Below are 25,016 nucleotides of genomic sequence, written 5' to 3'. Positions count from 1 at the left end.
TTCTCTTATATCCTTACAAAGAATATTACGATGCTCATATTCCTTAAAAAATTCATTTTTATTTATAGAAAAAAATATTAAAAATGATTTTTTTAAGGAATATGAGCATCGTAATATTCTTTGTAAGGATATAAGTGGTTTCTATGATAGATAGGTGCTATCCTGAGATGTATAAACAAAAAATGTGGTATATGTGGTCATAAATACTTTCTCTGCCTTCACTATTAGTTATCCTTCATAGCTTTGCATTGTTTGCAAATTTGACTAGTTTACCTACAGTTCCCTTATGTAGATCATTTATAAAAAAAAAAAAGAAAAGGTTGAACAACAATGGAGCTGAGACAGAGTCTTATGGTACCCAAATTGAAACACTCTTCCAATTGGATGTGCTATCTTTCAGTATTATCACTGAGTCAGTTATGAATCCACCTAATGGTAGCCTTGTCAATCCCATACTTAGTTATTTTTTAAGTATCGATAGTATCAGGTACTTTATCAAATGCAGAAATCGAGATATATTATATCTACCCCATTTCCTAATCTACACAGTAAAGGCTGCTTTACACGCTGCGACATCGCTAGCATTGGCTAGCGATGTCGCGTGCGATAGCACCCGCCCCCGTCGGTGGCACGATATGTGGTGATCACTGCGGTAGCAAACATTATCGCTACCGCAGCGTCACACGCACATACCTGTGCAGCGACGTTGCTGTGACCGCCGAACCGCCTCTTTTCTAAGGGGGCGGTTCATTCAGCGTCACATTGACGTCACAGCAGCGTCACTGAACTGCCTTCCAATAGACAAAGAGGGGAGGAGATGAGCGGCCAAAACATGCCGCCCACCTCCTTCCTTCCTCCTTTTCCGGTGGACGCAGGTAAGAAGATGTTTGTCGTTCCAGCGGCGTCACACATAGCGATGTGTGCTGCCACAGGAACAACAAACAACATCGCTACTGCAGCAGCAACGATAATTGGGAAGAGGGGGGCATGTCACCGATGAGCGATTTTGAACATTTTTGCGACGATTCAAAATCGCTCATAGGTGTCACACACAACGACATCGCTAAAGCTTCCGGATGTGCGTCACAAATTCCGTGACCCCAACGACATTGCTTTAGTGATCTCGTAGCGTGTAAAGCCACCTTAAGTGATACCATCTAATAAGTAAATTAGTCTGGCATGATTTGTTTGCTAAAAAGCCATGCTGTCTCTGGTAAATTACTGTATTTTTATCCAAGTACTTACATATATGCTGTTTAATAATTTGTTCAAAGATCTTTCCTGGTATAGAAGTAAAGGCCGCTTTACATGCAACGACATCGTTAACAAGATGTCGTTGGGGTCACGGAATTCGTGACGCACATCTGGCCTCATTAGCGAAGTCGTTGCGTGTGAAACGCAGGAACGACCGTTAACGATCAAAATTGCTCACCTTATCTTTAAGCGTTGACGCGTTGTTCTAATCCCGATTGTCGTTGCTGTTGCAGGATGCAGGTTGTTCATCGTTCCTGTGGCAGCACACATCGCTATGTGTGACAACGCAGGAACGAGGAACATCACCGTACCTGCGGCCACCGGCAATGAGGAAGGAAGGAGGTGGGCGGGATATTCCGCCCGCTCATCTCCGCCCCTCCACTTCTATTGGACGGCTACTGTGTGATGTCGCTGTGACGCTGCACGAACCGCCCCCTAAGAAAGGAGGCGGTTCACCAGCCACAGTGACATCGCAGGGAAGGTAAGTCCGTGTCATGGGTATTAGCGATGTTGTGCGCCACGGGCAGCGATTTGCCCGTGACACACAACCGACGGGGCAGTTACACTCGCTAGCGATATCGATACAGATATCGCAGCGTTTAAAGTGCCTTAAGGCTCACTGGCCTCTAATTTCCTGGCTCCATCATTGTTCTTTTTTTAACCCCATCACCCCCGGGTAATTTTCTGTTTTTCCAGGGGGGGGGTTCACTCCCCTTCTTCTGAGAGCCATAACTTTTTTATTTTTCTAAAACCTAAAAATGTGTAGCCCCAATTTTTCAATGAATAGAGATGGGGATACAACAGAAAAGAGGACCACAAATAGTCAAAGTGAAATACAAAATTTAATAATTTGTACAAAGGTGATACAGGACACACAGTGGAGGCAGGCTAGATGGAAACAGCCTGCCAGGAAACAACCCACAGCAATACCAGGACACACCACCAGATGGCAGCCTGCTGACAGGCAGCAATGTAAAAAGGACAATACAAGGTGAAAAAATAGCCCATAGAAAGTCACAAGGGACGGTGTAGGAAATGAATTATATGAAGGAGATCTGTAAAACCCCCTAAGAAGTCCCAAAGGGCAAAAGGGCATGAATAATTAATCACTGTTACCTTGCGTCATGTCAGAGCAGGAATGGTGGATGTGTCCGGGCGTGGGGGCGGGGCCTCGACGCGCGTTTCACCAAAGGCTTCGTCAGGAGGCGTGGCTACAGGTTGTGAGTGAAGGGTATAAGTAGGAAAGCGAGGGCGCCCATTAGCAAATCGGCGCGCGCAGTGTCATGTTGCCACGCCCCCCCGAGCGGCCAGGCACGCCGGGCCTCGCGATGACGAGCGTGAGAAGGAAGTGACCTCATTCCCAAGCTCGCCACAGGGACCCGACCGAGCCAGGCCGCAGGGGGGAGGAGGCAGCGCATGACAGAGGCACGTCTGTGCCAATCGGATGAGTCATAGATAAAAGAAGGGCAATGACGTAATAGGGAGTCAATGGTAAAGCGTGATTATATGAATACAATAGTATTAGCCGCGTGTAACAAGGAAACGTCAAAGCCGATCAGATAAAGTGTAAACAAAGAAGGAGCCATGCTACTATGGACGTCATGGGGGGCTGATAGTAAAACCCAAATATGCAAATGAAATAGTACTAACAGCAGTCATTGAGAGTAATCAAATCGATAACCGCTGCAACCAAATGCTGCTTGAAGGGAAAAATCTACATCCATATGAAGGGACAGAAGATGTCATAGTTAAAGTATGTCAAGGACACAGCAATTACATGTGAATGTACCGCCCTGTAGGGCAGAGGAAAAGAATATATAGTAGCAAAAAACGTGTGTATACAGTAGGCATGCAAACAATATAAATGCAAGACCACATAAACATGCGAAAAAACGAATCCACCATATGTAATAAAGGTTAGTATATAATAAAAAGACCGCAGGGCATGTACATGTCATAGTACATGTCCGAATACAGGGGCAGAATATGTCCAGGTCAAAATATACAAATATGTAAAAATTTCTCAAAAATTCCCAAAATTTTACCGCATAAATGTCACCTCCTAGATAAAGAAGGAAGACGTATAAGCAAAAATATGTGCATGAAGGACAAACTCACGAAGCTGTAAGTCCAAACACACATATGGGCGGAAAATACATATTCCATATATAATAATAGGAATCCAATGTAGAATGGAAAGACCATGGAACATGTGGATATCATAAGAGCATAGGCATGTATATATATATACACACATTTAGTGCAAAAAGTAAATGCATATCAGGAATATTCAATATCAGAAATGACATAACAATATTACAAACACAGAATAAATAATCATGAAGACTGTGTCCAATCCCGAGTAAAGATGCAGAGGAAAGGGGTCCATATGGAGCAGCACTTGACCAGGCAATTGTCCCCGACATCCCAGATGATGGCATGACCGCAACAAGAATGCGAATGGGAGCCTAAGAAAAATTGTTTTGAGGCCATTAAGGACCTGGAGCTCTTTGCAAGAAAATTAACATTCAAAAAGTATTTTTCTTCAGAGGTACCTTCCTCTTTTTCTGATGTGGAGCTCCAGGCCCTTAGGGACCTTGAGTCCTTGGCCCAGGAGCATGATAGCTCTCCTAATTCCTCTGTTCCTACGCATCTACACCGCCACTCGCAGCATTTCCCGCCTAAATATGGTTGTCCTCAAATTGAGATTTTTGTACGGCTGGTCCGGGACGAGTTTTCTCGTTTACGGACTCATATCCATCATGACAATCTATCTCATACTGAAAGGGCGGCTATCCGTTCATTAAAAGGATTAACCGATATAGTGATAAAACCTGCGGATAAAGGCGGGAATGTTGTGTTGTGGCCGGTACACATGTATGAGGATGAGGCCTTTAGATTGCTGAATATGCATATTTGTATATTTTGACCTGGACATATTCTGCCCCTGTATTCGGACATGTACTATGACATGTACATGCCCTGCGGTCTTTTTATTATATACTAACCTTTATTACATATGGTGGATTCGTTTTTTCGCATGTTTATGTGGTCTTGCATTTATATTGTTTGCATGCCTACTGTATACACACGTTTTTTGCTACTATATATTCTTTTCCTCTGCCCTACAGGGCGGTACATTCACATGTAATTGCTGTGTCCTTGACATACTTTAACTATGACATCTTCTGTCCCTTCATATGGATGTAGATTCTTCCCTTCAAGCAGCATTTGGTTGCAGCGGTTATCGATTTGATTACTCTCAATGACTGCTGTTAGTACTATTTCATTTGCATATTTGGGTTTTACTATCAGCCCCCCATGACGTCCATAGTAGCATGGCTCCTTCTTTGCTTACACTTTATCTGATCGGCTTTGACGTTTCCTTGTTACGCACGGCTAATACTATTGTATTCATATAATCGCGCTTTACCATTGACTCCCTATTACGTCATTGCCCTTCTTTTATCTATGACTCATCCGATTGGCACAGACGCGCCTCTGTCATGCGCTGCCTCCTCCCCCCTGCGGCCTGGCTCGGTCGGGTCCCTGTGGCGAGCGTGGGAATGAGGTAACTTCCTTCTCACGCTCGTCATCGCGAGGCCCGGCGTGCCTGGCCGCTCGGGGGGGCGTGGCAACATGACACTGCGCGCGCCGATTTGCTAATGGGCGCCCACGCTTTCCTACTTATACCCTTCACTCACAACCTGTAGCCACGCCTCCTGACGAAGCCTTTGGTGAAACGTGCGTCGAGGCCCCGCCCCCACGCCCGGACACATCCACCATTCCTGCTCTGACATGACGCAAGGTAACAGTGATTAATTATTCATGCCCTTTTGCCCTTTGGGACTTCTTAGGGGGTTTTACAGATCTCCTTCATATAATTCATTTCCTACACCGTCCCTTGTGACTTTCTATGGGCTATTTTTTCACCTTGTATTGTCCTTTTTACATTGCTGCCTGTCAGCAGGCTGCCATCTGGTGGTGTGTCCTGGTATTGCTGTGGGTTGTTTCCTGGCAGGCTGTTTCCATCTAGCCTGCCTCCACTGTGTGTCCTGTATCACCTTTGTACAAATTATTAAATTTTGTATTTCACTTTGACTATTTGTGGTCCTCTTTTCTGTTGTATCCCCATCTCTATTCATTGAAAAACTGGGGCTACACATTTTTAGGTTTTATATTCTTGTGGACCTTTTCCGGTCATAGGAAAGGTTGTTTAGGTTATGTGATTTTCTTGTTCCACAGAATCCCATACAGGGTTCATGGATTTCAAAAAACGTGATAAAGCCTGGGTATCACAACTCAGTGCTGTATTTGGTGAACAGGCCACGGTTGGCACGGAAACACAGAATGTTATTGATTTAAAGCTAGAAATTAAGTCTCTTCTCAAGAAACGTGTCAAGGTGTGGTGGAACAAGGCTGCCCTAGAGAATTACCTGCAGAAAAATATAATTCCTAGAGGCCTGCGGGTACAGCTTTTTCCTACTCTAGGTGTGCAGGATACCACTTTCTCTGATATGTGGGAGGAGGCACTTTCTAAGTGTTCCCTTACTCTTCTGGAACTTCTTATTGGTGCGGACAAAAGAAGTCTGGACACTCTTGAGAAAGACATCGAGAATATCAGGTCCAAGCTTCAGACGGCCCTTTCTGCTGAGGACTTGAAAACCTTTGAGTGCTCCTTAGAGGAAACACTTGATAAGTGGGAACGTGATATCCAGGCCTCTAAGGCCAAGAAGTTTCAGCGTGATCTTAGTGATTACCAGTCCAATCAGGTCTACCGCTGGCATTTGGGATCTAGGGGCGCCCCTCGCCTACAGTCGGCCTCCAGTGTCTCTTCTCTTTCGGAGGAAGAATGTTCTACTCGTTTTTTAGGAAAACGGCCAGCCCCTGGAGAGGCTCCTGGTCCTTTATCTCTACCAATAAAAACACCTATGGGGCGGGGACAACCCCACGGTTACAACACCAGGAAAAGGACCAACAGGAGATTTTAAAGGTAATTAATCTGTCCCCACATGTACTTACATCATCACAGATTAGTGTTCTATCTCGTGGCCTTTCTTTTGCACCGGTCAGCAAATTTGATTGTTTTGAGGCCATTAAGGACCTGGAGCTCTTTGCAAGAAAATTAACATTCAAAAAGTATTTTTCTTCAGAGGTACCTTCCTCTTTTTCTGATGTGGAGCTCCAGGCCCTTAGGGACCTTGAGTCCTTGGCCCAGGAGCATGATAGCTCTCCTAATTCCTCTGTTCCTACACATCTACACCGCCACTCGCAGCATTTCCCGCCTAAATATGGTTGTCCTCAAATTGAGATTTTTGTACGGCTGGTCCGGGACGAGTTTTCCCGTTTACGGACTCATATCCATCATGACAATCTATCTCATACTGAAAGGGCGGCTATCCGTTCATTAAAAGGATTAACCGATATAGTGATAAAACCTGCGGATAAAGGCGGGAATGTTGTGTTGTGGCCGGTGCACATGTATGAGGATGAGGCCTTTAGATTGCTGAATGACAAACAGTGCTATAGGCGTTTACCTTGTTCTCCTCTAGCCACTTTTTCCCAGGAGTTGGGATCCCTCCTTGATGATGGAGTTGAGGGCAGGGCTATCACACTCAAAATGAGGGACGCGTTATATCCTACTTGTCCCACCATCCCCACTTTTTATCTTCTTCCTAAGGTTCACAAGGACCCCCAGTCCCCACCGGGGAGACCCATAGTCTCTGGGATTGGGGGCCTTTGTGAACCTGCTTGTCAGTTTATTGATTTTTATTTGCAGCAAAGTGTCCTGACCTTACCATCCTTTGTTCAGGACACTAATGACGTTCTTAGGAGGCTTGATGGTGTTGTCCTGGAGGATGATATGTGGCTCGTCAGTTGTGATGTGGAGTCACTATACACATCTATTCGCCATGAACAGGGTGTAGCAGCATCCCAGTTTTTTCTTAATATGACCAACTTGGAACCAGAGTTGAGGGAATTTATCATTCTTCTCCTCCGGTTCATCCTCAGTCGGAATTTTTTCGTGTTCAAGGACCGCCCCTTCCTACAGCTCCAGGGCACGGCTATGGGGGCTGCTTGTGCACCCTCATATGCCAACCTTTTCCTGGGCCTGTGGGAAAGGGATACGGTCCTTGACACTGAGGGACACGGGGCAGTTGTCTCCTGGATGCGCTACATAGATGACATCCTGTTCATCTGGCAGGGCTCCACATCACAACTTGACACCTTCCTTGGCCTCCTTAATTATAACAACAGGAACATTAGACTGACATGGAAGTATAGTCGAGACACAATTGATTTTCTGGACCTATCTATTTCTGTTATGCCTGATGGCTCATTACATACTGATATCTTTCGTAAGAGCACCTCTACAAACTCCCTCCTCCATTTCTCCTCCTCACACCCTTTGCAACTCAAGCGCTCTATCCCAGTGGGGCAGTTTCTCCGGGCTCGGAGAATTTGCTCTGATGATACTACCTTTCATCGGCAGGCATCGGTTCTGTCACGCCGTTTTCGTGATCGGGGCTATAGGCCTATAGACATCACCGCTGGGTATGAACGTGCTTGTAAGACCACAAGACAGTCTTTGCTCTCCAGAAACCGATCTCAGGGGGGGCCTGCTGACCAAACTATTCGATTCATCACTATGTTTAATGCAGAGTCCCAGGAGATCCGTAATGCTCTGGAGAAACACTGGTCTGTGTTACATACTGACAGGGACTTGCGCTTGGCTCTTACCCCACATCCAGCTATCACATGGCGTAGATCCCGCAACCTCAAGGATATGTTGACTAGGAGCCATTATATTCCTCCTCATAGTAAATTTATTTTTGATAGTCGTGGTCCTCCTTGGGGCTCTACGCCGTGTGGTACATGCTCCGCTTGTCCGTTCATTCCTAAGAAATTTGATTTCCTGAGTTCTTGTGGTGGTAAGACCTTCCAAATTGTTCACTCCATTTCTTGTGGTACGGAGGCGGTTATTTACCATCTCACTTGCCCATGTGGTCTTATTTATATTGGCATGACTACACGTACTTTACGTGTCCGTACCCAAGAACATGTGCGCGACATTAGGAATGCGGCCAAGTCTTTGGAACCTGAAAAATTAAAGACCATTCCAAAACATTTTCGGGCATGCCATGGATGTAGTCCCCGGGGCCTCTGTGTACGCGGAATCGACCGTGTCTACATTGGCTCCCGGGGGGGTGACGTCAAGCGCAAACTCCTGCAAAAGGAGACTAGATGGATGACGGTTTTGGGCACTGTTGCTCCATTGGGCCTCAATGAGGCGGTCAGCTTTAAATCCTTTTTGTAAACAGCGCGAATTTTATGGTGGGTCTTTTTGTGTTCTTATGGGGTTTTAACTTTCATTCTTTTTCTTAGGCTCCCATTCGCATTCTTGTTGCGGTCATGCCATCATCTGGGATGTCGGGGACAATTGCCTGGTCGAGTGCTGCTCCATATGGACCCCTTTCCTCTGCATCTTTACTCGGGATTGGACACAGTCTTCATGATTATTTATTCTGTGTTTGTAATATTGTTATGTCATTTCTGATATTGAATATTCCTGATATGCATTTACTTTTTGCACTAAATGTGTGTATATATATATACATGCCTATGCTCTTATGATATCCACATGTTCCATGGTCTTTCCATTCTACATTGGATTCCTATTATTATATATGGAATATGTATTTTCCGCCCATATGTGTGTTTGGACTTACAGCTTCGTGAGTTTGTCCTTCATGCACATATTTTTGCTTATACGTCTTCCTTCTTTATCTAGGAGGTGACATTTATGCGGTAAAATTTTGGGAATTTTTGAGAAATTTTTACATATTTGTATATTTTGACCTGGACATATTCTGCCCCTGTATTCGGACATGTACTATGACATGTACATGCCCTGCGGTCTTTTTATTATATACTAACCTTTATTACATATGGTGGATTCGTTTTTTCGCATGTTTATGTGGTCTTGCATTTATATTGTTTGCATGCCTACTGTATACACACGTTTTTTGCTACTATATATTCTTTTCCTCTGCCCTACAGGGCGGTACATTCACATGTAATTGCTGTGTCCTTGACATACTTTAACTATGACATCTTCTGTCCCTTCATATGGATGTAGATTCTTCCCTTCAAGCAGCATTTGGTTGCAGCGGTTATCGATTTGATTACTCTCAATGACTGCTGTTAGTACTATTTCATTTGCATATTTGGGTTTTACTATCAGCCCCCCATGACGTCCATAGTAGCATGGCTCCTTCTTTGTTTACACTTTATCTGATCGGCTTTGACGTTTCCTTGTTACGCGCGGCTAATACTATTGTATTCATATAATCGCGCTTTACCATTGACTCCCTATTACGTCATTGCCCTTCTTTTATCTATGACTCATCCGATTGGCACAGACGCGCCTCTGTCATGCGCTGCCTCCTCCCCCCTGCGGCCTGGCTCGGTCGGGTCCCTGTGGCGAGCGTGGGAATGAGGTCACTTCCTTCTCACGCTCGTCATCGCGAGGCCCGGCGTGCCTGGCCGCTCGGGGGGGCGTGGCAACATGACACTGCGCGCGCCGATTTGCTAATGGGCGCCCACGCTTTCCTACTTATACCCTTCACTCACAACCTGTAGCCACGCCTCCTGACGAAGCCTTTGGTGAAACGCGTGTCGAGGCCCCGCCCCCACGCCCGGACACATCCACCATTCCTGCTCTGACATGACGCAAGGTAACAGTGATTAATTATTCATGCCCTTTTGCCCTTTGGGACTTCTTAGGGGGTTTTACAGATCTCCTTCATATAATTCATTTCCTACACCGTCCCTTGTGACTTTCTATGGGCTATTTTTTCACCTTGTATTGTCCTTTTTACATTGCTGCCTGTCAGCAGGCTGCCATCTGGTGGTGTGTCCTGGTATTGCTGTGGGTTGTTTCCTGGCAGGCTGTTTCCATCTAGCCTGCCTCCACTGTGAGTCCTGTATCACCTTTGTACAAATTATTAAATTTTGTATTTCACTTTGACTATTTGTGGTCCTCTTTTCTGTTGTATCCCCATCTCTATTCATTGAAAAATTGGGGCTACACATTTTTAGGTTTTATATTCTTGTGGACCTTTTCCGGTCATAGGAAAGGTTGTTTAGGTTATGTGTTTTTTATTTTTCTGTTTATTTTAGCAGATGAAGGCTTATTTTTGTGGAATGAGTTGTACTTTTGAATGGAACTATTAGATTTACCATATAGTGTACTGGAAAATGGCAAAAAAATTCCAAGTGTGAAAAAATTGCAAAAAAAGTGCGACTGCCTGATTGTTTTGGGGATATTGTAAAACTGATGTGTTGGTGTGATGCCTCAGGTCAGTTTGAATTTGTAGATACCAATTATGTATAGGTTTATGTGGCGCCCCTGAGACTACCATCGCCACAGAGGTACTGCACCTCAGTCAGAGGTGGGGTGCCCCATCCTGGGTAAAAAAGAGGCCATCTATCGGTTCACGCAAACAAAAACCTACAGACACCCAATTATTAGCTCACACATTAGATCAGGGCCGGGGCAGGTCCCATTAATGCGTAGCGACCAGTAGTCTGGTTATGGCACTTAAGCCCCATGCACTGTCTCTAGAAGCATCCAGTGGGTGGAGCTTGGTGGGTGAGCTGTCTGAGGTAAAATGGGCGAAGCTAAATTTGAAAGTTGACAGTTGACCGTTGACAGAGTTAGTCAGCCAGGAGGAGAGGAGGAGATCGACTAGGGGTGAGGACCCCAGGGGTCTTGCTCAACCTTGAGAAGATGTAAGAAAGAATCTCAGTGACTTAGGAGAAGTGTGTCAGACACCCCTATAGTCCTGTTTCACAGACAATAGCTCAAGGTGAAGGGATTGGTCACAAACGGGATCCCGGTCCCTAGGCAGCACACGAATCCTCTGGAAGGGGACCACAGAGGACCAGGGAGCCAGGCAGGCAGAAATACCTTTGAAAGTCCCCAGAGGTTCCCACATAGCCGCAAAAACCACAAGTGGCGTCACAAACTTTATTCCACTGTAAATAATCATCATCCCCTTTCTTAAAAAAGACACCGCCAGGGTCATGGAGCCGGACCTCCGCCACCAACTGACGTCCCCAGACTAGTGCGGCCCAATTCTGAGTCCCCTAGCCCTGGGGTGGGCGTGTCATTTACTTTTATCTAAGGGGTTAAAAAAATTCACCAGTTTGTCCAAAAAAAGTCCCACTTTTTTCGCCACATTCCACGATCCGTAACGTTCTCATTTTTCGTGATCTATGGCTCAGTGATGGCTTATTTTTTGCGTCTCAAGCTGACATTTTTAATGGTACCATTTTTGTGCATATGCCATGTTTTGATCGCCTGTTATCGCATCTTGCACAAAATACGCGGAGATAAAAAAATTTAATTTTGGCATTTGGAAATTTTTTGCTGCTATCCGTTTACCGAACAGGTTAATTGATTTTATATTTTGATAGATCAGGCATTTTTGAACTCGGCGATACCAAATATGTGTCTATTTTTTATTTTATTAACCCTCAATGGAGAGAATAGGGGGTGATTTGAACTTTTAGGTTTTTTTATTTTTTAATTTTTAAAAACTTTTTTCTTTTTTTTATTTTACTAGTCCCCCTAGGGAACTGTAAGGATCAGCAGTCTGATCGCTTTCATTTCTCCAGATCACATCTACGCAGCTGAGATCTGAGAAAAGCAGCTCTCCTATTACAAACGGCAGTCTGCCAAGTGCAAGAGGAAATGACTCATGATAGCTACAGGAGTCATCACATGACCGTATGCTACCATGGCAACCATTGGATCCATGTGATCACATCACGTGACTTCCAATGACGCCGGGTAAGTGAAAGCTTACCGTGGTGTGCGGTTTCATCTTGTTGTCACATTTTGATAGCGAGATGCAAGGAGTTAACAGGCGCGAGTAAAGAACGGATCCACTGATGCTTGATAGCCGCACATGTCAGCTGTTCAAATCAGCTGACATGTGCAGGGATCTCTTCCAACTGGCCGCAGAAGGCGGCGGGGATTAACCTTACACAATCCATGATGTACCCAGTACGCCATGTGTTGTGAAGAGGTTAAAGATAGGGACATTTGTCCTTTTCCAAACTTCTGGGACTTTTCCTGTTCTCCAGGAATTTTCACAGATTTTGGCCAGGGTTTTTCAATTTTTTCTGCTATCTCTTTTTTAGTACCCTAGGATATAATTCATCTGGACCAGTAGATTTCAATTAGCTAAATGTGCCCTCACAATCTCTCTGTTTATAAATGGTGTGTATCAGAGGCATTTCTAGGGGGGTGCTGGCGGGGCATCTGCCCCAGGTACAACTGTCAGGGGGGCGCTGGTGGGCTGCCTGATGCGGCGCTGTGAAAGTCTCCCTGGCAGATGCGTTTGCCACCCTGTAGTGGGAGGTGCCATTCTCTGAGCACAGCTGTCACGCTGATAGCCGCACTCATAGAAACTGCAGCTCGCAACTCCAACTGCTCACTTGTCCTTGTATCTGTCAGACGTGAGAACTATTGAAGTGGTGCCCGCCGGCGCTGACTTCCGGGTCAGAGAGACGGCTGTAGTGTAATCAGGTCAGCTGATCACACTGCTGACCCAGAAGTCAGGGCCGCAGCGCAGAGGCTGCAGAGAACTCTGATAAGTGCTGCAGTGTGGAGCTGAAGACAGTGACACCAAAGAGGAACATTATGGGGTAAGGGTGGAGGTATCTATGGACACAGAATGAGGGGACAGAGTAAGGGGAGAGGGAACTATCAGTGGACACAGTATGAAGGGACAGAGGGTGTGGAAGATGGCAGCATATATAGACACAGTATGGAGGAAAGAGGATGGGGAGAGGGCAGTATCTATAGACACAGTATGAGGGGACAGAGTGTGGGGAGTGGGCAGTATCTATAGACACAGTGTGGAGGAGAGAAGATGGGGAGGGGGCAGTATCTATAGACACAATATGAGGAGACAGAGGGTGGGTGCGGGACAGTAGCTATTTATACACTATGGAGAGAGGATGGGGAGAGGGAACTATCTTTGGACACAATATGGGGTGAGAGAGGATGAGGGGTGATGTATAGGGGAGAGAGAGGATGAGGGTGATATTTGGGGAGAGAGAGGATGAGGAGTGATGTATTGAGAGAGTGAGAGGATGAGGAGTGATGTATGGGGAGAGAGAGGGTGAGGGGTGATGTATGGGGAGAGAGAGGGTGAAGGGTGATGTATGGTGAGAGAGAGTGTGAGGGGTGATGTATACAGACATAGTATAGGGAGTGAGGGGTGCCATATACATACATAGTATAGTGAGTGAGGGTGAGGGGGGAATGTATACAGACATGGTTTGGGGAGCAAATGGGAAAGAAATCGTCCACTCTCGTCACTGGCACCAGAAAATTGTAAAAGTGTGCAGAGCATGTGTTGTAAGAATTAAGAAGCCTGAAGTCACAAATAGTCACTGCAGACTTTCATCTCAAACCTGGAAAGCCCCTTTAATTATAAAATTAAGCAGTGTAGTATCCTCAGTTCTAACAGCGTGTAACATACTCACTGTCAGAATTCAGCTCTGCTTGCTGGTTCCAGCAGTCACCACATGGCTGCTCCACTGATATGTGATTTTCATACTTGCATGTGAAAATTAGCTTTTCTTCTTATGTTTCTCATTGAACATTGAGAGAATTATGAAGAGAAGCTTGTCATCACGTGACTGTAAGTGTGCAAATCACATATGAGTGATTGGTCACATGACAATCACCCAAACTGCTTGGTGGGTGTGGGAGGGAGGGACGCCAAACTGAATTCTTTCCCCGGTTGCTGGATAGCCTAGATACACCTCTGGTGTGTATTCTTTTATTCCTTTGATAGCACAGTGAAGATCAGTTGATGTTACACATGCTTTCTTAGAGAACACTGATACAAAATCAGAATTTAAAAGTTCAGCCTTCTCAACATCATTTTTGACCACTTCATCCCTTTCATCCTGTAAAAATATTATAGCATCTTTGACTTTTCTTTTGCTTTTGACATATCCCCAAAAACTTTTTTTTATTGCTTTTGATCTCCCTTGCAAGCCTCACTTAATTACTGGCTTTAGCTCTTCTAACGCTTACCCAGCAATCCCTGCAGACACTATTATATTCTTCTTTAGATATGCCCTCTCTTTCCATTTGATATAAATGTATTTTTTCCTTTTTAGCATGTGTTTCAATTCTGTATTCATCCATCCTGGTCTCTTTAAAAGCTTCCAATTCTTCTTTCTTCTGGGGATTTTTACTAGGGTATTGAGCAAACTCACCCATTCTTATTGGACATTTCTGTCCTTCAGAGCATCCAGCCATTGGACATTTCCTACCCTCTTTCTGAGTCCATTAAAATCTGCCTTTCTTATGTCCAACCTTAAAATTTGAGTTCTCACAGGTCTTCCTCCTCTTGTAATCCAAAATTAGAGGAAATCATAATCGCTACCTACTAATTTTCCAGCCAACTTTACTTCCTCAATAATGTCTTCCCTGTTGGTAAGAATTAGGTCCAAGATGGCGGATCCTCTAGTTCTCTCTTCTACCTTTTTGAAAGATAAAGTTGTCAGCGAGTGAAAATAAAAATTCTCTAGACCCATTACTTTTGCCTGAGAGAGATTCCCAACAAATATCTGGATCGTTAAAATCTCACATGATCACTATGCCATACTTTTAGGAGAACAAAGACATGTGTTGTAAAAAGAGTTTATCCATATTTTCATTCTGTTCAGGTGACCTATAGTAAACACAATAGTGTCCTTCCCCTTCCTCTCTCCTTGTATTCTTACCCAAACGGTTTCGACAGTGCTACCATTCTCTGAAGCTTGGATTTCTGTGGAGATAAATTCTTTCGTAACATACACCTCCTCACCTCTTGTTAAATCTGTCTCTTATAAACAAGCTGTAACCTTCAAGGTTTGTATTCCAATCATGTGTATCATACCATCAAGTTTCAGTGATGCTATCATAGCTGTCTCTGCCTGTGTTAGCAGCTCAGTCAAGTTCTCCATGTTTGTTTGCCATGTTCTGTGCATTTGTATAGACACATTTTAGTTTATAGTTGGATTCTCTTCCTCCTCTATTTTCAGTAGAAATTTGTTGTCTTACCAATCTCCTATATCTCTGCAATATATGCTACAATCAATTATATAGACAGCTCCATACTATATACTGCATTAAGAAAAATAAAGTGAGGCTGTGTATATACTATATAGTGTAGAGATTCCACACTAAATACATAGCACCATAATATATATATATATATATATATATAAATATATAGATTTACTGTATATACATCTGTACAGTATCTTTACACAACTCTACATTATATGCAATATTAACACAGATCTATACTATATTATGCTATATAAATCACATACAATACAATGAGACTGTTTTAAATATATCACATTGCGACTGATGTATATACATTTTGTAGGTGATACTGCCAGCATCACCTACATGAAAAACCAAAACTGAAAATAATATAAACATATACCCTGCTGTAACTAATTAAAAGCATAAAGCATAATGCATATAAATAAACATAGGGTACTTAGTAAACACTATTTTTGATCAAAAAAAGTGTAAAGCCATCCCACCACAGCAAGGTGTACCCCATCGGGACAATACCTACACTCTCTAATATTAAAACCTCACCATATGTCAACAGACATCAATCTGAATAAGGGCAGAGAGTTGCTGGGTCCCGACTGGACACACAGCCATGGGAAGCAATTTTCTTTAGTAGTCTTTTGTACTCAATACAAATAGGGTGCGACCTCCTTCTTAGTGAGCAGGGCATTTCATCTATATTGCTTCCCATGGCTATGTGTCCAGTTAGGACCCAGTCACTCTCTGCCCTTATTCAGATTGATGTCTGTTGACACATGGTGAGGTTTTAATATTAGAGAGTGTAGGTACTGTGCTGATTGGGTACACCTTGTCGCGGTGGGATGGCTTTACGCTTTTTTGATCAAAAACAGTGTTTACGAAGTACCCTATGTTTATTTATATGCATTATGCTTTTAATTAGTTAAAGCAGGGTAAATGTTTATATTATTTTCAGTTTTGTTTTTTTATGTCTTATGGCCAATGTGAACATGAGCTTACAAGCTGCATGCATACCAACTTATACTCCGGCTTACTTTTTTGTTATCACCTACATGAAGTATACACAGCAGTGGCAGTATCACCTATATAATGTATATACATCAGTTGCAGTATCACCTGTATATTGTATAGACTGCTGTATATACATTTTCTAGTTGATACAGTGACTACTGTATATTCTTTATATAAGTGATACTACAACTGCTGTATGTACATTATGTAGGTGATACTGGAAGCAGTCACAGTATCCCCTTCATAATCCATATACAGCAGTCACAATATCACCTATATAATGTACATACAGCAGTCACAATACCAATTACATAATATATATATACAGTAGTGTATATACATTACACAGGTGATACTGTGGCTGCTGAATATACTGTACGTAGATGACAGTGCGACTGCTTAATATAGATTATGAAGGTGATACTCTGAGTGCTGTATATAGATTATGTAGGTGATACTGTGACTGCTGTCAGTATCATCTACATAATGTATATACAGTAATTGCAGTATCATCCTTTAATGTTTATACAGCAATCACTGTATTAACTACAAAATGTATATAGAGCAGTCTATATACAGTGCTGGCCAAAAGTATTGGCACACCTGCAATTCTGTCAGATAATACTCAGTTTCTTCTTGAAAATGATTGCAATCACAAATTCTTTGGTATTATTATCTTCATTTAATTTGTCTTTAATGAAAAAAGAAAAAAAAAATTGTCATAAAGCCAAATTGGATATAATTCCACACCAAACATAAAAAAGGGGGTGGACAAAAGTATTGGCACTGTTTGAAGAATCATGTGATGCTTCTCTAATTTGTGTAATTAACAGCACCTGTAACTTACCTGTGGCACCTAACAGGTGTTGGCAATAACTAAATCACACTTACAGCCAGTTGACATGGATTAAAGTTGACTCAACCTCTGTCCTGTGTCCTTGTGTGTACCACATTGAGCATGGAGAAAAGAAAGAAGATCAAAGAACTGTCTGAGGACTTGAGAATCCAAATTGTGAGGAAGCATGAGCAATCTCAAGGCTACAAGTCCATCTCCAAAGACCTGAAAGCTCCTGTGTCTACGGTGCACAGTGTCATCAAGAAGTTTAAAGCCCATGGCACTGTGGCTAACCTCCCTAGATGTGGAAGGAAAAGATAAATTGATGAGAGATATCAACGCAAGATTGTGCGAATGGTGGATAAAGAACCTTGACTAACATCCAAACAAGTTCAAGCTGCCCTGCAGTCCAAGGGTACAACAGTGTCAACCCGTACTATCCGTCGGCGTCTGAATGAAAAGAGACTGTATGGTAGGATACCCAGGAAGACCCCACTTCTTACCCCGAGACATAAAATAGCCAGGCTGGAGTTTGCCAAAACTTATCTGAGAAAGCCTAAAACGTTTTGGAAGAATGTTCTCTGGTCAGATGAGACAAAAGTAGAGCTTTTTGGGAAAAGCCATCAACATAGAGTTTACACGGAAAAAAAAGAGGCATTCAAAGAAAAGAACATGGTCCCTACAGTCAAACATGGCGGAGGTTCCCTGATGTTTTGGAGTTGCTTTGCTGCCTCTGGCACTGGACTGCTTGACCGTGTGCATGGCATTATAAAGTCTACCAAAAAATTTTGCAGCATAATGTAGGGCTCAGTGTGAGAAAGCTGGGTCTTCCTCAGAGGTCATGGGTCTTCCAGCAGGACAATGACCCAAAACACACTTCAAAAAGCACTAGAAAATGGTTTGAGAGAAAGCACTGGAGACTACTAAAGTGGCCAGCAATGAGTCCAGACCTGAATCCCATAGAACACCTGTGGAGAGATCTCAAAATGGCAGTTTGGAGAAGGCACCCTTCAAATCTCAGGGACCTGGAGCAGTTTGCCAAAGAAGAATGGTCTAAAATTCCAGCAGAGCATTGTAAGAAACTTATTGATGGTTACCGGAAGTGGTTGTTCGCAGTTATTTTGGCTAAAGGTTGTGCAACCAAGTATTAGGCTAAGGGTGCCAATACTTTTGTCTGGCCCATTTTTTTGAGTTTTGTGTGAAATGATCAATGATTTGATTTTTGTTTCATTCTCTTTTGTGTTTTTTCATTGCAAGCAAAATAAATGAAGATAATAATACCAAAGAATTTGTGATTGCAATCAGTTTCAAGAAGAAACTGAGTATCATCTGACAGAATTGCAGGGGTGCTAATACTTTTGGCCAGCACTGTACATTCTACAGGTGATACTGCAACTGATGTATGTACATTATATAGGTATATACATTATGTATCAGCTACTTAATGTACATACAGCCATCGCAGCATCACCTACATAATGTCTCAATGAACACAAACACAGAGTCAAACAATTATTTTTCAACAGTTCTTTTCGTTCATCACATTCGACTTTACATGTGATATAGTGGGCATATACCGGTGTCTGTTTTGATGAAGGAGTGGGGTTTCACTCCGAAACGTGTAAATAAAGCACCTTTTCATCCACTTTACGATCTACACATTTGATTCATCTACAGCAGCGCAGATCATTCCATGCTTCTTCCAGTTTCTATCTGTAATCTCCAGCCTTAGGGCTCATGTATCTTGCGGCAGCTGTGTTTTAACTTGTATACTAGTTGTGTGTCACACAACAACACAAGGTGAGTGGCCTCCTCTCCCTTTCCCCTTTTCTTTTATGGGGTAAGACCCTGTTGTGCTGTTGCTCCACAGTATTGCATACTACATGTAGGGGAAAGGAGAACATCACTGTCACAAATTCTTTACTTTGCAAGCAGGGAGATTATGGACCTCTTAGCCATGTGATATTGTAATAGTTGAGTCACTAAATACATTCAGGCAGGGCCTGGATGTCATTCTGAAAAAATGTAATAGCATAAAATTATAAGTTCTTAAATCTATGACGGGATGTTGAAGGGAACTATTCTGATTGCCGTAGGTGGACTCAGGAAGGATTTTTTCCCCTAATATGGGGCAGGTAGCATCTGCCTCATGGGGTTTTTGTCTTTGGTCAACATGGTAGTTTATAGGTTGCACTTGATGGACTTCTATGTTCTTTCACCTTAAAACTGTAAAACTGTTTGTCAATTGCAACTGCATGCTGTGAAATTAGTCAGAATCTCTGCCAACAAGACATTAATATGAGCAGGAAATTCACATTTCCCATTCCCTCGTCTAAGTCTTCTGCTGCCAGTAAGATTGCAATACATTGAGGATTCCTCCAGCGCAAAGAGCATGAAGCATATTGTGTGTCAGTATAAATATATAATCTATTATTCATCTGTGACCACTGGCTGGGAAGCTTGTAAATCTTTGTTATTATTCATTTATTTTACATCCAATGAACTGCGCCTGCTGCTGACATGAATTCTGGACAAATCCTGTAATGCAAAATGTGGCCCAGCTATTCTTTTCTATTACAGTGAACTTTATAAAGAAAGAACATTAAGCTCTATGAAATAAGAAATCCATTTTTCTTATGAGGACAGATTAAAAATGTGATTCACCCCCCCCCCTAAAGATAAATATATTGTGTTTCCAGAAACAGGACTTTAAGAGCAAATAAACAGACTTCTTCCCAATGTAGATGACCTGTATATATTCATGTGGCATGGATGGGTGTCATTTTTACAATTCATTGTTAATTGAGAATAAATTAAAATAAATTAAAATATAACAAATAAATCCTTGTTCATGGTGCACAAATGTTTTTATTTTGAGACAACACAGCTATGTATTATTATCAAAATGTAGAGAGTAGAGGAAAGCAAAGGCGGGTTTTCTGATCGTAAATATCCAAAGATTTAGATACGTTTCAGTTTCATGTAAAGCAGATATTGAATCATCATCAAAAGACCGGAGTTCGTGATGATGTAAAAATAAACCAGAGTCACTATCTCACAACCCTAATGGAAACCTTTATGCAGATCTCTCCAGCAAATGTCCTCATGGGGGCGACCATCCATACAAATCCCACTCCTGCAGCACAATCTTCAAAGGGGTTCCGACTGGAGAATAGACTACTCAGGGCAGCCTATAATAGATGATCTCTGTTCTTTCCAGCTCTCCTAAGCCAATGTCCTCATGTGGGTGACCATCCACACAAATCCCACTACTGCAGCACAGTCTTCAAAGTTATCCTGGCTGGAGGACAGACTATTCAGGACAGCCTATAATTGATGTTCTCCGTTGCTCCCGGATGCTGGCAAGCATCCCAGCGAGATGGAAGAAGTGCATGCCACACTTGAGGACAAGGCTGAATGGCCTGGCAGTGCCAAGTCTGGCTTTTATATCTCTTGGATACACCTAACGTGAATCCTGTACAGCACAGTGCTACTGAAAAATTGACCAACGACCCTTGCCAATCTTCATGGGCACTCTAAATAAGTACTATAATTTAAAATAGACATCAGTACACATATATCACAGTGCCTCTAACGAAAAATATTATGTGTGACAGATAATAGGCATTAAAATATCATCAATAGTAATCCTGATCCAATATTCTCATAAGGAATGCATGGTCACCAAAATTTACTGGCTGGTTTCCCAAAGGCCCAATACATAACAATACAATTTTTCTAAATAATAAAATCATATGGCATATTATAACTAGTGATGAACGAGTATGCTTGTTACTACTCGGTACTCGCACGAGTATCACTGTACTCGGGCTACTCGGCGGGTACCGAGTAATTTCGCGATACTCGTGCTGTACTCGTGGTCTTCATCTTTGCATGTTGGCGCTCTTTTGAGAGCCAGCCCTCATGCAGGGATTGGCTGGCAGACCACTGCAATGCCACAGCCCTGTTAGTTGTGGAATTGCAGTGATTGGCCGGCCTGCACAGCATGACCGAGCCTTTATCTCATATTCCCTGCTTTCCATGCCCACAGGCGCCTATGATTGGTTGCAGTGAGACACGCCCCCACGCTGAGTGACAGGTGTCTCACTGCACCCAATCACAGCAGCCGGTGGGCGTGTCTATACTGTGCAGTAAAATAAATAAATAAATAATTAAAAAAACCGGCGTGCGGTCCTCCCAATTTTAATACCAGCCAGATAAAGCCATACAGCTGAAGGCTGGTATTCTCAGGATGGGGAGCCCCACGTTATGGGGAGCCCCCCACCCTAACAATATCAGTCAGCAGCCGCCCAGAATTGCCGCATACATTAGATGCGACAGTTCTGGGACTGTACCCGGCTCTTCCCGATTTACCCTAGTGCGTTGGCAAATCGGGGTAATAAGGAGTTAATGGCAGCCCATAGCTTCCACTAAATCCTAGATTAATCATGTCAGGCGTCTCCCTGAGATTCCTTCCATGATTAATCTGTAAATTACAGTTAAAAAACACACACACCCGAAAAAATCCTTTATTAGAAATAAAAAACAATAACAAAGTCCCTCATCACCAATTTATTAACCCACGACAAACCCTCCATGTCCGGCGTACTCCACAGTCCTCCAGCGTCGCGTCCAGCTCTGCTACATTCAGGTGACAGGAGCTGCAGAATACACCGCCACTTCTGTCAGCTTCACACAGCAACTGAGGTGAGTAGCGCGATCAGCTGCTGTCAGTCAGGTAACTCACGGCCACCACTGGATCCAGCGGTGCCGCGATTAACCTCAGTGACAGCAGCTGATCGCTATACTCACCTCACTTGCTGCATGGAGCTGACCGGAGCGGCGATGAGTAGTGCGATCAGCTGAGCTGTCACTGAGGTTACCCGCGGCCACCGCTGCATCCAGGTAACCTCAGTGACAGCTCAGCTGATCGCTATACTCACCTCAGTTGCTGCGTGGAGCTGACCGGAGCGGCGGTGAGTAGCGCGATCAGCTGAGCTGTCACTGAGGTTACCCGCGGCCACCGCTGCATCCACCGCTGGATCCAGGTAACCTCAGTGACAGCTCAGCTGATCGCTATACTCACCTCAGTTGCTGCATGGAGGTGACCGGAGCGGCGGTGAGTAGTGCGATCAGCTGAGCTGTCACTGAGGTTACCCGCGGCCACCGCTGCATCCAGGTAACCTCAATGACAGCTCAGCTGATCGCTATACTCACCTCAGTTGCTGTGTGAAGCTGACCGGAGCCGCGGTGTATTCTGCAGTTCCTGTCACCTTCATGCAGCACAGCTGGACGCGACACTGGAGGTCCGTGGATTACGCCGGACATGGAGGGCTTTGTCGGGGTTAATAAATTGGTGATGAGGGACTTTGTTAGTGTTTTTTATTTCTAATAAAGGATTTTTCGGGTGTGTGTGTTTTTTAACTGTAATTTACAGATTAATCATGGAAGGAATCTCGGGGAGACGCCTGACATGATTAATCTAGGATTTAGTGGCAGCTATGGGCTGCCATTAACTCCTTATTACCCCGATTTGCCAACGCACTAGGGTAAATCGGGAAGAGCCGGGTACAGTCCCAGAACTGTCGCATATAATGTATGCGGCAATTCTGGGCGGCTGCTGACTGATATTGTTAGGCTGGGGGGCTCCCCATAACGTGGAGCTCCCCATCCTGAGAATACCAGCCTTCAGCCGTATGGCTTTATCTGGCTTGTATTAAAATTGGGGGGACCGCACGCCGTTTTTTTTAATTATTTAATTATTTATTTCACTGCACAGTATACACACACACACCGGCTGCTGTGTTTGGGTGCAGTGAGACACCTGTCACTCAGCGTGGGGGCGTGTCTCACTGCAACCAATCATAGGCGCCGAAAAGCAGGAAAGCAGGGAATACGAGATTGTTTAATGAGCGGCCGGCTTTTTCAAAAGAGGAAAAGCCGCCGGAGTTTAGTGAACAGCTGTGCAGCGCCGCGGCAGTGATCGGGGAACGGTAAGAGAGAGGGGGGAGAATGACCGACAGACTGTGAGAGGGGGACAGACAAGACAGAGAGAGACAGACAGAGCGAGACCAACCGACGGGAGATAGAATGAAAAAAAAATGACCGTCATCGCTAGTAAAAAGCACAAAACGTGCGTTTTGGACATCGGAGTACCACACAATGTTTTACGTAAAATCTTTCATGTATTAATCTCAAAAAGTAACATACACCAGCTCTATCTCACTATTGGGTATGTGCCCTTAACATTTCCGCCATGAAAATTCATTTTGGTGTCATTTTGGAAGGTTTTCTGGTGAGTCCGTAAAAATGGCGTAAAACTCGGACAAAATTGTTCACAGCTGTGACTTTTGAGTGATAAATGCTTCAAGGGGTCTTCTCCATGCTGTTGCCATGTCATTTGAGCACTCTTCTGAGACTTTTGTGACATTTTTAGGGTTTCTACATGCTTCCGGGGGTCATTTCATAAAAATACTCGGGTCTCCCATAGGATAACATTGGGCTCGGTGCTCGGGCCGAGTACACGAGTATCTTGGGATGCTCGGGCCGAGCCTCGAGCACCCGAGCTTTTTAGTACTCGCTCATCACTAATTATAACACAACATGGCACTGCAAATGTCGCCACTATAGCTGAGCGGACCCGCACTGTAAATGTCTGCATCCGCGCGGTTTCAAAGTTTCCCGGGTGCCGGGCCCGAGATTCCAGCTGTTTGATCCAGATTCGGCACTCGAGAAGTTAAAAAGAAGTTAAAAAAATAAAGAAAACAAGAATGAAGCAAGCGCTTCATACTTACTGAGGCTCCATTGCGGCAGTACGCTGCTCCTGCGACCTCCGCTCATCATTGCTTGTCCATATGCACTCAGCAATGCTTTCCCTGCCCTACCTCTGTGATTGCAGGCAGACACCATCTCACAGGCTGGGCGCGCATCTGACTGCAGCCAATAAGTCATCGCAGCTCAGTCATTCTCTGGAGCGCACAGCGAGCAGTCATGCTCTATGGCTGCTCACTGGGAAAGAGATGTAGCAGAACTGGAATCATCGTGGGACCTCATGTGGATTACATTGGACCTGTAGGGTGTGTTAGGGTTAATAAAGTAGTGAAAGAGGGTGGGTTTTGTATTTTATTGTAAATAAAGGATTTTTTCCGTGTCTGTTTATTTACTGTCACTTACTGATTAGTAACAGGGTGTCATAGATGCTGCCATTACTAATCCAGGATTTAGTGGCTGCTGTGGTCTGTCATTAACTCCTTATTACCACCACACCAGGGCAATCAGAAAGAGCGAAGTAAAGCTCTGGGATTGCGCTGCACATTCATGTCTGGGCAGCGTCAAGCAGAGCCGAGTGATGCGATGCGAGACCCACGCAAGTATGATGGTGTGCTCACAAGAATCATATGACACACACAAGTCTTGCATCGAATCACCTGGCAGCCGCACACTCTCCAGACACAAGCATGCAGCTGCACAGAAATACATGCAGTCGACCCGCTCCTCTCAGGAGAGTGTGGCTGCCGGGTGATGCGATACAAGACTCGCCCAAGTATGACTCCGGCCTTACGGTGCGCTGACATGAGCCGTATGACTTGCATGAGTATCTGTAACACCTGCCTGGATCCACAGACTCAGACGGGCTGTAATGGACAGGCTAGAGGGAAGCCACTCGTCAAGCAGGAACCCAGAACCCTGAAACCCTTTAACCCCTATACAGGGATTTGCAATTACACAGGGCCCTGGAGATCACTACCTGTGGAAGGCTGCAGTCTGAGA

This window comes from Anomaloglossus baeobatrachus, chromosome 3, assembly GCF_048569485.1.
Source record: "Anomaloglossus baeobatrachus isolate aAnoBae1 chromosome 3, aAnoBae1.hap1, whole genome shotgun sequence".
Classification (NCBI taxonomy): domain Eukaryota; kingdom Metazoa; phylum Chordata; class Amphibia; order Anura; family Aromobatidae; genus Anomaloglossus; species Anomaloglossus baeobatrachus.
This window is presented reverse-complemented; position numbering follows the sequence as displayed.